At 44.7% G+C, this 15,292-nt stretch overlaps 1 protein-coding gene across 6 annotated transcripts in view; it reads right to left on the bottom strand.

Annotated features, from left to right (window-relative positions):
- LOC105685017 (hemicentin-1) overlaps positions 1-15,292 on the bottom strand; it is a 131,590-nt gene that overhangs the window by 84,614 nt on the left and 31,684 nt on the right. The gene's annotated exons all lie outside the window — the stretch shown is intronic.

Genomic DNA, 15,292 nt, shown 5'->3' with positions numbered 1-15,292 from the left:
TGTAACAACCGGCATTCCGAGGTCGAAATATTTTCGAAAAAAAAAAAATACCACCCCCCGCGTTCGAAAGACGGTTGTAACAAACGGATACCGCTGGTTGGAGAAAACGGATTGCGGTGAATCCGTCCGACGACCTCCTTTTGTCAAAATCTCGGTCTTAAACGTCCGTGGATTAGCACGCGCAACGTTGAACCATCAAACCAACCGTGGTCTCGAACCCGAGGGACAAAGGAGGACAACAGCGTCCTTACTCCCCGGTTCACGCGACCGGGATTAATTTTGTTTCCAAGTCGGGTTTGCGACGAGTCAAGTGTCCGAGGGTTCACCAACGACGGACGAAAGGAGACGTGTGGGGTACGAGGGTATACCGACTCTAGGATGAGCACGGAGTTGAAAGAACGAGGACCACGCGCTCACGCTCCTGGTTATTCAATTAGAAAATTCGAACCAATGTGCGAAGATAACGGGGTGCGGCAAGCGTACGAAATTTTTGACGTTCACGGTGAACGTCACGTAGGGTGGTCCATCCGTCGTCCGAAAAAGGAAGATGACTGATATCGAGCTTTGAAGTATCGAACTGCTGGCTACTTTTGAACGTAGGTAGAATTTTAAGAGGGTTTAGAGCGAGTAATGAGCGTTCGGTGATCGTTATAAGCTTCGCAATTTAGGAAACACGTGTTTTTCCCGTTTCGCCGAGTTCGTATCTAGGCTTACACATTAGTCGTTCGGAATATGCTACGTTTCGTCCGTGACGCGTTGCAGTTGCATTCGACGGTCCACGGGACGGTCACGCAGCAGCCCGGCCATGACGCGACAAGTCCTGTTATTGCCGTACGTCGCGTCGGGAGTATCGGGGGGGCGGGGAAGGGAAGGGAAGGGAGGGATATAGTGGCGTGTAAAACAGGAAATAAAGGCATTCATTAGTGAACATTGACCCGCTGGCCCATTGGCAGGTCCAGGGAGAGCCGCTCGTTCACAGAGAGAGAGAGAGAGAGAGAGAGAGAGAGAAAGAGAGAGGAAGGTAAAGTAGAGTGAAACGGAGAACCGTCCAGCTGCCTGGGAGCGCAGGAAGCGTCGGGCACCGCTCGTCCCATTGTTGCGTTTAATTATCCGTCACGCGAGACGTAAATACGTCCGCCAAACACGGTGCTGTTTATAGTCTTGCTCGTACAACTTTATACAAGCTTCACATGGGTCGGGCGATCGGTCCAACGCTCGATTTCACCAGATATTCCCAACGTCCGTACAGTTTGAATTAGTTTCGATCGTTGTAAAAATCAAATCCAATCTATTCTTTTTTTCTTTTCGTTTATTTATTCGTTTTTGTTCGGCCGAAAACGCGTCGGAGGATGATATCCGTTGGACGATCATTTCATCGAACGAATGCATAATTTCGTTCATATTTGTATTTACATTATTTGGTTTTTGTTTTTTTTTTTTTTTTTTTTTTTTCCTCAATCATCGTGCACAGAGTACGGGATAGGTATATACGTATTTCACAGCGTTTGTTCGATTCAATTCCATGAAATCTAATTTATTTTTGTCCGCCGAGATAAATTGATCACCTGAGTCCTGAAGGACTGAATATAGATGGTCCTCGCGGTGCGGATGGTAGTAAACTAGCTACTGCCGCCGCTGCTATTGGTACCCACCTCTTTGATGGATCGCTGTGTCAATCTACTTAAATATTCGATTGTCCGACAGGAGTGAGAGAGCGGCCACCGCGGCGGAGCAGCGACGGGAATCGGAGGTGACGATGTGCGGGTGGTGAAACGGGAGGAGGATGGGGGATACGCGTACGGTGCGAAGCTGCCGATCCAATCGAGTAAGTGAACCAGAGTTATGATTTCTATGGAATCTACGCAGTGTCGATGAAACAGCAAAAGCCCCTAAGAATTTACACGGAAACTCGTTTCTTTCCTCGCCAAACTGGGAAGCCTTATTACGATTTTGATTCTCCGCTGGGATAAGAATCGTGACTGTATACGATGATAAACAACTCCATCTCTTACGCCAGACGGGGAGGGACCACTTCATAAATAAGCACATAACCGTAACGCCTTTCATTTGTCAAATTTGGTCAGAATTCCCACGGGAGTTTCGCGCGAGAAATAATATATGATATACCCAAGCTCTGATATCACGCTTATGCTGATGCTGCAGGTGCTTTTTTACTCAGCGGGTAGATGTGTATGCTATAGAAAAATCTTCGTGCGGACGAGACGAAGATAAAAAGGAATGCTGCGGATGTACGTTTTTGTTTTGTTTGTTTTTTTTTTTTTTTTTCACTTCGCGAATTTATAAACGGTGTACATTTTTCACATGCTCGAATCGTCCACGGAGATGAGCTATAGCGAGACGACAAAGTGCGAAAAAAAAAAAAATACCGGTCAACAGTTGAGGTGGATAAAAAAAAAAAGAGGTGAAAAGAAATCCGAGAAACTTCTATGATGATATTGAAAAAAACGAGAGATACATGAAATGAAAAAAGGGGAGAATAAAGGACCGGGAGGAAGACCAGATCCACTTTTAGTCCGTTTTCTGATGCTGCACGGCTATACGGTATCATGACCGTCTACCATCAATCTTATATCCGCTCTGGGATCATTATCACGCCCGACAACTTCAGCCACCGGCGAAAATAGCCGCGGAGAAAAATCTCCCGTTCACAATATAGGTATATATATATATATATACGTAGAGTGGGTGTGTATATATATATACACACCTATTATACCTTCACCTGGAGTACACCATTGATATTCTTACATTTTTCTCCGTCTCATATATCCCGTCTGCGCGACCCTATAGCTAAATCAGGGAGCTCCAGAGTTCCAGAGAGAGAGAGAAGTACCAAGGAAAAAAATTGTCCATAACGATCTCTCCTGGAGCGCCGTCTTCCGCTACCCCGATACCGTTCCGGAAAATATATTTTCGTCCGGCGAGACAAGACGAATAATTAATTAGTAACCCCTTGAAACAAAATTTTCCGCAACTTAAACTCGTCACTACCGACTGGCTACGAATCCAGACTAGAATAATTTTACCTCCTGATACAGCGATGTGCACAACCCCGTAAAAGTGGATACATTCTTTCTCCGTTTCCACCGCTCATTTTTTTATCAACATTTTTATTGCCATCGACATTATTATTATCCCTGTAATTCGTACGTCACGTATTTATCGTTGTTATTATTATTATTTTGACTTCCGGCCTTTAATACGAAATGCGAACACGAATTGGATATGTAACGGACAATGTATGTACATGTACATGTACGTATGCGCGGTAACGGCGCGGTGCAACCGCTGACACGCACGGGAATTGTTACAGCTCACGAATAAAAGCGATTAAAAATTCAAAGCTTCGCACCGTACCTACCGGGGGTATCACCGGCTATTTGTAAAAGATACAGGGCGAACGATCGGACACCGCAATACTCTCGCGTCGTCGATAGTGCCACCGTACGCGGTGCAGTTGCATTTGCGTATACGGGCCATTGACACGATTCTTAACGCAATCGGCGAAATATGGAAAATAGATATATGTACGTATGAAAACGTAAATGGAAACGGACGATAATCGGTATATATACATCGTCTCGAACAAAAGCAGCACAGACGTAAACGCGTAGTACGAGGAATATGTAGAACGCCAGGTGTAGCACATCCAGGTGTGTGATCTTGTAAAAGGGGCGATCAATCGATACCGATGAATAACTTTTCCTCCTTTTTTTTTTGGTTCTTTTTTGAAAATCAAGTTTCCTCTCTCTCTCTCTCTCTTTTATTTGTATTAATTCTCGAGTACCTGTAGCATGTTTCGAATAATTTCGATGTTCGCGGTTTTGGTGTAAGAACATTTCTCACCTGCATACTTAGGCCGTTTAGAAAAAAGATGATGTACGTACGTACCCACTTCGCGCACGTGAGAGTGCGCGGTGTACGGAAAAGAAAAAAAAAAGCAAGAAAAATGAATAAGAACGTTCGCATACCTAGGAGAAGATAAACTCGCTTCGTGTTCAACAGAAATTCACATTTGAGATGAAAAGAGAAAAGCCGTCGGATAAAAATTTGACTTTCAAAGTGGCGCAACAGATTTCACGGGTTATGGGTCAGCCACCAATGTCGGAGATATAGGTGTATACGTGTGCAAGGATATTTCCTTTTTTCACATCTGGCGTCGGTTTCGTTCAACCGTCGTAATTTCTTACCCCGTGCCTGGTATTTTCGTATAATGAGATTCGCGCGTCTCTCCACACGATCGTCATACGATACGCGGTGTGAACGGTGCAGTTACTTTTATTTTTCATCTGGTATTTTCGTACGGCAAATACTCCCACACAGTTGACCACCCCTCTTCGGTATTCGGAGATACCGCGGGTACACCCCCCACCCCCCTCCCTCCCCTCGGACAGCCGCGTAGGTCGTTGATTATTTTTTTTCCGAGGTTATTATTGTGGGGTAAAATCGAATGCGCGACGATATGAATTCAACCGTAGCCGCGTATAGGTGAGCGTACATTTTACGATCGTTTGGAGGTACGACGAACATTTTCAGATAAATCGGCGGACATAAATCCGGGCCATTGTGACATATGAAGGAATAGCGGACCGCGTACCGAACTCCCCTGCGGTGATGCAGAAAATCTGATAATAGGCGGTGCAGATTTAGAGTTACGCGATATTAGAGATCTAGATTTCGCGTCACACAGATTGCGGACACACGGAATACGTGATTTTGATTTTTTCGATTCATGATAGATAAGGCTCTGCTGGTTCGTATAGAAACCTGTCGGTATTGAGAGTTTTTATGACACACCCTTGCGGGCTTTTTTCTGAAAAATAAAAAAATGAAAAAAATGAAAAGAAATTCTCGGGAATACATTTTCGGATATCACTTGAATATAATAGTAAAAAAAAGGTCGGTGACTTACGGGTCTCAGGAATTTCAATCTGCCACGAGACGTACGTGTATATAACCTTCAATTTTTTTAAGGGTGGCGAGTCGAAAGAAAAAGAATATTTGAAAAAAAACGCGAGAAAGAAAGATTTTCAGCTTATTCGAGTACCTGCTCCTTTTTTTTCTCGATGCATAAATACATCTTTGCATAGTCTGAGAGGGTGAATTGGCAAATTTTTCGCGATGGGAAGAAAGGGGGGTGGAGTTGCAATTCGCAACGGGGAAACGAATTGTATTCGCGTTATTTTTCTTTCCTCATATATTTATTTTATTGTACTTCTTTTTTTTCGTTATAAATTTCCTTTTTACTCCTCATTCTTTTTTTTTTCCCCTCATCTTTCTCCGGTTCGCTCCCTATAACAGACGATTCAACCGTGAGAATATGCAATTTAAAGCCCCGGAATCTCTGCGTAAGAAAAAACAACTCCATATTTTAACACTTCCGACAATTTTCCTAAAAAAACACACTTCGGGAAAAAAAAAGGGAGAAAAAAATAGCACGAATCGCTCTCACGCGCTGTACGAAAGCTCTGGCACAACCAGAAAAAGGGGGATAATAAGAATGAAAGGGAAGAAGGAGAAGCAGGGAATAAAAAGAGAAAGTAAAGGGAACGGGAAAGAAGCTTTACGACGTACGTATATATGCATACCTATGTACACATATTATAACTGTACTTTTATACACGGTACAAGTCAAGAACGAGAATTATATTATGATGGAAATTAAAATCGAGCTTTTAAAGAATTTAGTATTCAGCTGTTACCATTTCCGGTATAAAGTCCCAACTAAAACTCTTCACATTCCGAATCGTTATATATACATACGTACATACTTTCGGTGGATGGATTCAGATCATTTTTATTTCATTTTTTGTTTTTTCCTGCACACGTCATTATGGATGAATAGATCGACACAGAGACCGCAGAATTCCTATAAATATTCAAGATTGGAGAACTGTACGAAACGAAACTGCTCTTTTTCCGTCGATGAGAAGCCGAAATCTCGGTTGAATTTGGGTGGCGGGGGGGTGGGGGATGGGGGGATGGGGGGATGGGGGGCGTGTGCGAGCGTGTATGTGTATTCAACAATATATACACATATATATATATATGTATTTATACGTGTATTTCTACACATATTATGTATACGTACGCGGTGACTATCTCGTGTATCGCCTGGCTCGCAAATAAATTTCTATTTGGCAAACAGCCAGTTCTGCTCTCTGCAGTGTAGGCGGAACCCTCCTCCTACCTTTTCCTTCCTCAAGCAAAATATCGGCTTTATATTTCGCATTCGCTCAGACGAGCGAAAAACGGTGGGTGTCTCTGCAACTCGAGCTTTCCTTTCCTCCCCCGAACGACCCCCTCCCCCCTCCCTCCCCCCCCCTCTCCCATATTCTCTTTTATTCCTCCTCCATAAACACTTTCCCCGTTTTTCCACCACCAGACCATCCGCGTTTCGTCGTTAGTCCCGAATTCCGACTTTTTTGCGTCCGGTTCACTTCGCGGCTTTTCGCGCGCAATTCTTTGCACACGTTTTAACCTTCATTTTAGGAAATTTTCCCACTTGCCCAGCTCACTTCGTCTTTTCACCGTCAACTCATACGCGTTCCGATTCTCATGTCATCTTTTTTTTTCATTATTTTTCATCTGTTAACATTTTTTTCCTTTTTTATTCGTTCGTACCTCTACCCTTTATCTCTTTCTCCGGTCCGACTCGAACGATCTCCCGGTAAATTTCTCTGTCTAGATAAAAAAAAAAAACTTTTTCGACTCTCGTCGGATCTCGCAATGCAAAGTGACGACCGAGAACACGACAGTAGGGCGAAGGGGCCGATCGGTCGATTTTTTTTTTCTCTTCAACGATTATCGATAAAACTTTATTGAGGATATCTCCCGTAAAATAGAAGCTTTGAAAAAGCAGTTTTGAAGCACATGTGCCCGCCAGCCGGAGATCGTTCACTCGAAGCAATGCGCGGCTGAGTCCCGCCAACTTTTATGTAAGCGTCATTTTACGGAAAATCATTCGTAGATCGTAGGATGTGTTTCCGACCTCCCCACCGCTCACCGCTCCTCAAAGAAAGACAGAGGGGAAACGAAGAAGAAATATTTTTTCGAAGAATCGTCAAGCAGGTGGATTTTTGAAAAAGCAAACATCTTCTCACGTACCACAATTTAAGGAAGAAGAACCACAAGGGTAAACCCTTAACGGAAAAAATTCTATTCATAAGGGAGCAGGCACCTCTTTAACAAGGAAACGAAGACGTTCCATTTTTTTTTTTTTCTCCTCACTCGTCCTCGCATCAAAAATAAGAGAAAAGAAAAACAAAAAAAAAATGATCTCCTCCGTCCTTGGGTATCCAAGAAGCGTGCAGTGGAACGGGATGAAATAATTGACAGGGGAATTAGGGTTTAATATTCACAGAGGTTTGGCCTTTCCTGAATCAGCTAGCTAGCTGCCTCAAACTCCTAGTCGAGGGAACTCCGGCGAAGAGATCTCAATCTACTACCGCAAAAAGGGGGTGGGCAGAATCGTATCATCTACCCACCCTTTACCACCACCGTCTCAGCCTTCGAGGAATCTAGAATCTAGTCTCTAGTCGCCTGGTGGTTGGCGATAGTCTTAGTAAGCACCACCACCACCACGTTCGAATAGAAGTATAATAACCTCGGGAAATCACCTCGTGCCGGATTACTTACTGGATTTAGAAGTGAGGTAATGCAATTAATCCAACCGTATAAATTCACCCCCGTGTAATCAGGGGTTACTTCTTTTTTCCTCCGACGACGATGCGGATGCGACGTTACCGTCGTTTACTCACCTGTAACAGAAACAATGAAAAAAATATGATGAAAGGCCGAATCTCAGATTCCGGGGGGAAGAAGTTTGAGCGGAAAATTTTTTCGATCTCGAAATTTATGAATTTTTTTCCAGTGCAATTCGGGCAGACGTAGAGCGTATACTCGCGGTGCAAGCCCCGCTGTAACAGAGTCAACTTCCCAAATAGCAAATAGAGCTCGCGACTAGCAGAGGTGTGGAGGGGGTTGGGGGGGGGAGCTTTTGTTCCCGCGAAAGCAACCGAATGTAACGTTTCCCTCGCCGCCTCACCTTGCCCGTACGCCTTTCCATGATTATTCGTGTGCTTCTGCTACTGCCGCTGCCGCTGCTACCAGCTACTGCATTTGGTTTACTCGAAACCCCCCCCCCCCATCCCAGTTTTCCTGGTTTGCCGCTGGGTCTAATTTAATCGCACCACCAACTGTAAATACGGCTTATTGTTCTTCCTAGCTAACTGCCCACCTACTTTACCTACGTTCTTATTGCCCAAAGACGCGAAGTAAATTGCCAGCTAAAAACTAAAGGGGAACGCGGTTATCTCGGGGGTACGTGATCGTCATCCCGCACTATCTCATCTCATTTCATACGTTTTGAGAGCCAAGAACCGGAAGGTCCCAACCCGCGTTTTTTGGACTTCCGATCAACTCCCGGCATAAAAAGCGCATCCCACGAATTAAAAAAAAAAAAAAACACCCTCGTCATCGCAGTTCTTCGAACGAAATGTAGTTGGGTATTTTGTGAATTAAGCCCTCATGGTTTCGATTTTTCGAGATTTCAATTCTCGAGAAACTAAGGCACACGGTACGTGGAAGGAACGTGGCTCGGAAACGGTCCGTAACGCGGAAAAAAAAAAAAGACGCAGCACCACCGATATTCGAAGACTGAGGTGTGTATATATATATAGGTATGTAAATACATTTCACATGCGGATGAAAATCCTCACCGAGTGGCAAAACTTAACTGGACCCGAGCCAGGTCACGTGGGGGCTACATCTGCATTTCGCACTGTACTCTATAAAAATAGCGGGCTAAAAACGCCTGCAGAAGTAACACGGGTAGGTATATAGTCGCCTTCGGAATCGAAGCGAGAGGCGAAACTCACAGCGAGAACTAAATGGTACTCAAGGTACGTAGGGACAGGATCAACGCTCACACACACATACGGACATTATGAATACGTCTTGCACTCCGCATGGCTAGGAATAATAAAACAGAATTCACGAGAAAAAAGCCTCCGGACGAATCCAAAGTTTGCTAAATTCCGTCACCGTGGAACTGCGAAATGAGGGCTCGTTCGCGCCAATTGGAGAAAAAAAAAATGAAAAATTCACGTCCGATCGGATATTATTATATTTTCCCGTCAACCTTTTCATTTTTCACACCGTCGCTCGTTTCAATCGTCGGTGGGTGATTAAAAAAAAAAAGAAAAAAACGAAAAAATCGAATTAAAAATTAATAAAAAAAGAAGTGAAGACAATACGAAAATCGGAGTATTTGTGTCACGGTAGATTGGAACCCTATATTATTTCGTATGAACAATGATGCGGCGGTCCTTCGAGGGCCCCCCCGTTCTTTTGTATTACGAAAAGCGGAGGGTCGAGAGAGATTGGGGGTACAAGGAGAGGGTCGGTGGTGGTGGTGGTGGTAATCTGTACCGTGGTAATCCTCGAACGAGTCGGTAGTTATCATCGCGTGATCCATCATTCCACGAAGCGGAATAAGTACGCGTGACTGGACGGACGTACGGACGGACGGACGGATGGATAGCTGAATAGATGCGTGCGAACCGTGTTCGGTTATGCCACACGATCCCCCGTTGTACGGAGTGGTAACTGTAAACCCGTACGAAGTTCGCCGCGTTAATAGAGGTAGCTGATTGGAAAACAATTAGTTTCCTATTCGTGCTAATTAATGGAGATTCTGGCGAACCCCGACCGTTGATCAAAGTGACGATCATAGTTTCGGTAAAAACAATTCACCGCCAACAATTTGATCGCATGCTGTTTACACATACCCCGTCGTACCCCCTTCGACGACAAACACACGTTTCGCTTATCGGTGTGTACGAACGTATGCAATGTACAGGCACACCGTAATTAGCGAATTAGTTACAATTACACAAACCTAATCGCCGATACTATCCCTATAATTACCTATAAACCTGAAAGGGGGAGGGGTTACGGTAATTCAAGTGTCTTCGGATACCTGCTATTTAACGTGTAAACGTGAGTTCGATATTCCATGGGGAAAAATTAACCAATTTCTTGACCAACTCGTCGCATGGATTCCCGTTTTGTATATCGTACGAACCAAACGGCAGTTAAGATTACGGAGTACGCGAAGGGGATAAAATATGGAATTGGAATACAATGCGCGGGGTACGTGTAGCAGCATCTGTGCTCGTACACCGCCGGAGTATAATGTGTATTTCTAAGGTATAGGATACACGAGTATATTATACGCACGTATATTTACACTTAGGTATATATATATATGTACTCGAGATGCGACCCAATTACTGGGATAGAAGAGAATATCGTTGCTCAGCAATAACACCACGCTTAGACGAACGTAGAGGAGTATTATCGTGCGCTAATGAAAGTGATGCGGTGGCGGCGGCGGCGGCGGCGGAAAGGCGTATATTATACTCCGCGAAACCGTTCTCGCCAATTAGTCAAAACGCCAATTTTCTCGGTTCAACAAAACGTGCATACCTACCCCTACCGAATATGACGCGCGGTGCGGTATCCCCGTGTACAGGGTGAGTCGCCCCGATGGTCAGATTCGGGAGGAGTTCCCGGGTTCCGCCTTCGTCCATTCTCCGCATGGCCACTAACCCCTTCGAACTCTAGCCGAAAACGTGTTCGTGGGGATTCTTCGTGCTCTCACGACCATCGGCTCGAGTGTCACGCCGATGCAGTCGCTCGTTAGCAACCTGAATTCCGCGGATAACGAGTAAGGAGAGCGAAGGCGGAGCCTCAGCCAAACGAAACTCCTCCCGACTCGGACATCGGGGACGACTCACCCTGTACATTTTATGCAGTCTTCGACGAATTTCGCTCTATTTCTACTTTTCATCGAGTAGAGAAGAAAATTTACCGTCTTCCGAGGATATAAGCTATTCATTCTATTTCCTCGCTATGGACGGAGGATCCTTAAGGACGTGTACGAAAGATCGGAAGGAATTTGAACCGCGTCGTACAGCAAGTTGCTCGGTGCCATTTATTGTGACGAGAGCCGTGAACAGAGAACGTGCCCGGAGTTGGCGGTTGCACTTCCGTAGCGAAAACCCTTTTCACTCGGCGGAAAGAAACTTGATAGTATATATCATATAAATATAGCGTCGCTTGTATCCGTACGTATGTATGTATGTATGTATGTATCATGTATATGTATAAATACATGTACGGTAGACAGAACTCTCGGTGAGAAGAGAAACAGCGGCGGAGCGCCGCGGAGTTGAAAACTCGGTGGACTTTGCTCATATTTCGCCGGTTCTCCGCTATACACACCGATGTTTTTTGGTAGGTTGTACTGGCGCCGCGTTGGCTGACGTCACGTCCGGCCAGGAAGCCATGACTCGGCTTCCCGCGGTTCTACAGAAACATGCAAATTAACCGTCGACGCGCGCTTACGTCTCTCTCAATATATATCCGTGCTAGCGCATAGTTTCGCGATCACGTAGCCGTCACGTTTATTCGCACAGACCTACTGTAATATGCAACTGTGTCTCGTTGTTACCTTACGCCAACCCCCGTATCGCGTTCGGCCGACCTTCGAAAGGTTGGCGACCGTAAATATCGTCCGTTCTTTCATTTTTCTACGTGGGAACGGCGTTACCGTGCACAAAGATGAAAGCCCATAGAAACCGTTCTGCCGGTAGTGGGAACGAGAATGGAATAATTGAATGAACGAAGCGCGCGAGAGCTGGTTCCGGGGTTAATGCGGAGGTCGCGGTAACTTTTGATGTGGCCCAGAGGGGTGTCTGTGCTCCGGTACGTGACCACAACTGACACTTTACTCCGGCGCTTGCGATGTGTAGAGCCACTCGAGTCCCTGGCGCCGGGCAATCGTCGCTTCAAAACTAATCTACTCGTACGTCACATTTGGCCGTTTGAGGCCTCGCTACGGGCTCGCTGATATTCGTTGGAAGATGGGAGGTACCATGGAGAGGTAGGATCCCGACTGTCGAAGGTGCACTCGATCGCGCCGCTCGAAATAACAACACTCGTTCGTGTCACCCAAATGGAATCTCTATCGCTCGTGTTCCATTCGTCTCGGAATCCGTCCAATTGTCGAAAAAACCTCTCGTCCGGTAAAGCGCAATTATCCGAAGCTGGTCGTAACTAACTAATCCGAAATCTCCGATAAACGAAATACTCGAAATCCCTACGTTGTTGTATGCGCTTTCTGATCACCCCTTATGATATAAGGAAATCGGAAAATTGCCAACGGATTATCTGACGTTCTTATTTCTATAGGATCTACGGTCGTCCGCGAAAGTTATTCGACCGAATCAGGGATACATTGAACTGGAAGTTTCCGTCGATACTTCCTATTATCGTCGTCCACGTGTCCGGGACAAGTTTCAGGTGAGGCCGGACATCAACCGGTCCGAACGGCGTATTAATTTCATCGGCGGACCACGGAGACGGATCCGCGACGCGGTGCGGATCAAAATTTCGCTGTCGTTTCTCGGGAAACACGATATAACTTGGACGTGGTTCGGGACGTCCGTTTCTCCCCCTTGAAAAAAGGATGAAAGAAAATTCTATAATATTATTTATGACTCCTCGTCCCGCGCTCCGCGTGTAATTCGAAAGCTTGTATACGATACGGGGAGAAAAGTGGAGAAGAGGAGATGAGAAGAAAAAAAAACCGAAAGGAATAAAAAAAAAGAAGAGGAGATTATTATTATATACCTATGACAATAAAAAATTCCGCGCACACGCGAGACCCTCGGGTTTACGTGACTTTGGCTTTTTCATCCGTCGAGACGCCGTCCTTCCTGAAAATATGACGGTTTTTTCGACCGAAGTATGAGTGTGCCGTACGTATACGCATGTGAGACGAGTATTCGGGGATGTGTTCATTCCAAATATACGAAATACATGCATCGAAAGCTCCTCCTAGGTGGTAGTCTGGTTTCATCGGCACCACCCGAACCAGCTAGACGGTAAAGGGAATCCTGGGAAAATAATCTTTTTTATGGAGAGGAATATCTTCACCTATCCCCGAATTTAACGACTCTCCTATACGTTGCCACGTTTTCCCCTCGAATTCTACGACGGGGTTGCGTTTGTTATACGAGAACTGACGAAGAATCATCGGAGGGTTTTCAATTCCATAAAGTTCCATCATGCAAGTGCAACAGCGGCCGGGGGTGTACGGTCCCGAAGGGCGTCTGTCCTTGGAGTACGGGGTTAACACGTCAACGTTTCAACTGGGCAGCAGTGATTGCAAAAAGAAGATGATGAAAAAAAAAAAAAAGAAACCTATCACGCGGGGTTGAAATCGAAATGTTTTATCTCTCAGAAGTTTATCGCGTTGACGGTAAGCGCTCGATCAGCTGTATTTTCGAAATGGGATAGGAAAAAAAAAAAAAAAGGATGCGAAAAAAAATTTGATTGCGAATGAAAATTAGCGAAGGACGAGCAGAATTTATCTGCGACGAGATAATAATTGAAAGATCGAAAACGTGAGGAAAATAAGAAGGATATCGAAGAGAGCGATGCGTGTGACGACGAAATTGGGGGAGGAGGATGAGGAGAGAACGTCGGATAAAGTTGGTTAGCGGAGGGCAGTTCTGATTCAGCTGCAGATACCCGGGCGTTTTCCGACGACGTTCCAGTTCCACGGAACAGCGGAAAATGATCGTTTTAACTTCCACCTTTTACTCGAACGAGTTTGCCAAGTCATCCAATTACCAATTATATACATCGGCAAAGTCACGTTACCGGTGGCACTATAGTCTCGCCACGTGTCGCGAGATATTTCGACCGTCTTCCAGCCAATATTCGTCGCTTATTTCTCCAATTTGAGTGACGCGAGTTTCGTCCGTCCGAAATAAATATAACTATGGTCCGACGTTGTTTGAAATTCTCGGCATCGCGTGGCACTCTTCGTCCAGTTTTTCCCGTCAAGCCCAGAAGTTAAATGTGACAAAACATGAGACGAAAGAGGGGGGGGATGTGAAACTTTTGATTCTCCTGCACGGTTGAGGTGATCGCGGCGAATCTTAAAATCTCAACCACCCGGAGATTATCATCATTTTCTAAAAGCTCCGGCTCGATTTCACGGCAGAAACTCACTCGCCGGTATTATAAAACCATGACGTCAAAAAAAGATTTTTTAGCACACTGGTTTATATTCGTTGGCTTGAAATTGTTTATACGTTCTTCGTGTGGCTATATTATTTTACACGTTTCCGCTGTTCTGTGAAAATAATTACATAACGACGAGAAAAAGAGAGGCACGTGCTCGGAGCAAAAGAAAATCCCTTCCGAATTCTTTCGTTTTTTTTTTTTTTCTTTCTTTCAATTCTCGTTCGCCATTGTTCGATTAGCCGATCGTTCGTACGGTGAATATAGGCACGTATCGATGATACCAAAATTAAACTACTTAAAATACGCGCGCGGCTGCCGCTCGCGTGGTCAAGTATTCGAAGCACACGTAATCTAAAAATAATTTCGCGTCCGTACGAAGAACCTGGACGACTGAGATCCGCTTCGTTTATTCTGATTCTTTAATTTTTATTGTATTTTTGTTTTTTTCTTCATACTCTTGGTGAAAACTCAAGCCCCTTTGGTAATTATAGAAATCCACTAGCCCGATTACCAGCGGTTCTTCCAGACAACAGCTCATCCACTTAACTGCATTTCGTTCTCGTCTATGATTAATTAAAGCTAATACACCGAGTGGAGAGAAAACGAAAAGCGCAGTGAAGAGAATGAGAAAAAAATAGATATCGAAGATATCCTGCCCCATTCAGATTCTACCGCTTCCGATTTTTTTCTCCTTTGAATTTTTTCGGTTCGCTTCATCGCATGAATTTGCCTAGGTAAAAGACCCGAGGCACGAGTGCAGTATACCATAGACGCGATAGTTTTTCCTCGGAAATATAACCCAATAAATAACGGAGAAAAATTGATTTAGTATAGCTTGAGGCGTATCGGATAAGTAAAGGGGGGAAAAAAGAAATAGAATAACGGTGAACAGATGTGTTTTAGTTTATTTGTCCAACAATCCCTCGTGTCTTATAAATTCCATAGAAAAAAAAAAAAACGAACAAACTTTTACATTATCTATTTCGTCGTCAATTCTTCGCTAACGCGACGCCGTTCGCACTTATGATTACGTGTAGAATGTAATTATGGAAGTGAGATCTTTCCATTTCTAAAATGGCTATCTCCCATACAGTCGTACAGGCGGTGTTAAATCGCTCAATGTTGCGACGAGTATAGTCATCGTCAGTAATTTCAACGCCCGCAAAGA

Source organism: Athalia rosae, chromosome 6, assembly GCF_917208135.1.
Source record: "Athalia rosae chromosome 6, iyAthRosa1.1, whole genome shotgun sequence".
NCBI classification, from domain to species: domain Eukaryota; kingdom Metazoa; phylum Arthropoda; class Insecta; order Hymenoptera; family Athaliidae; genus Athalia; species Athalia rosae.
This window is presented reverse-complemented; position numbering and strand designations above follow the sequence as displayed.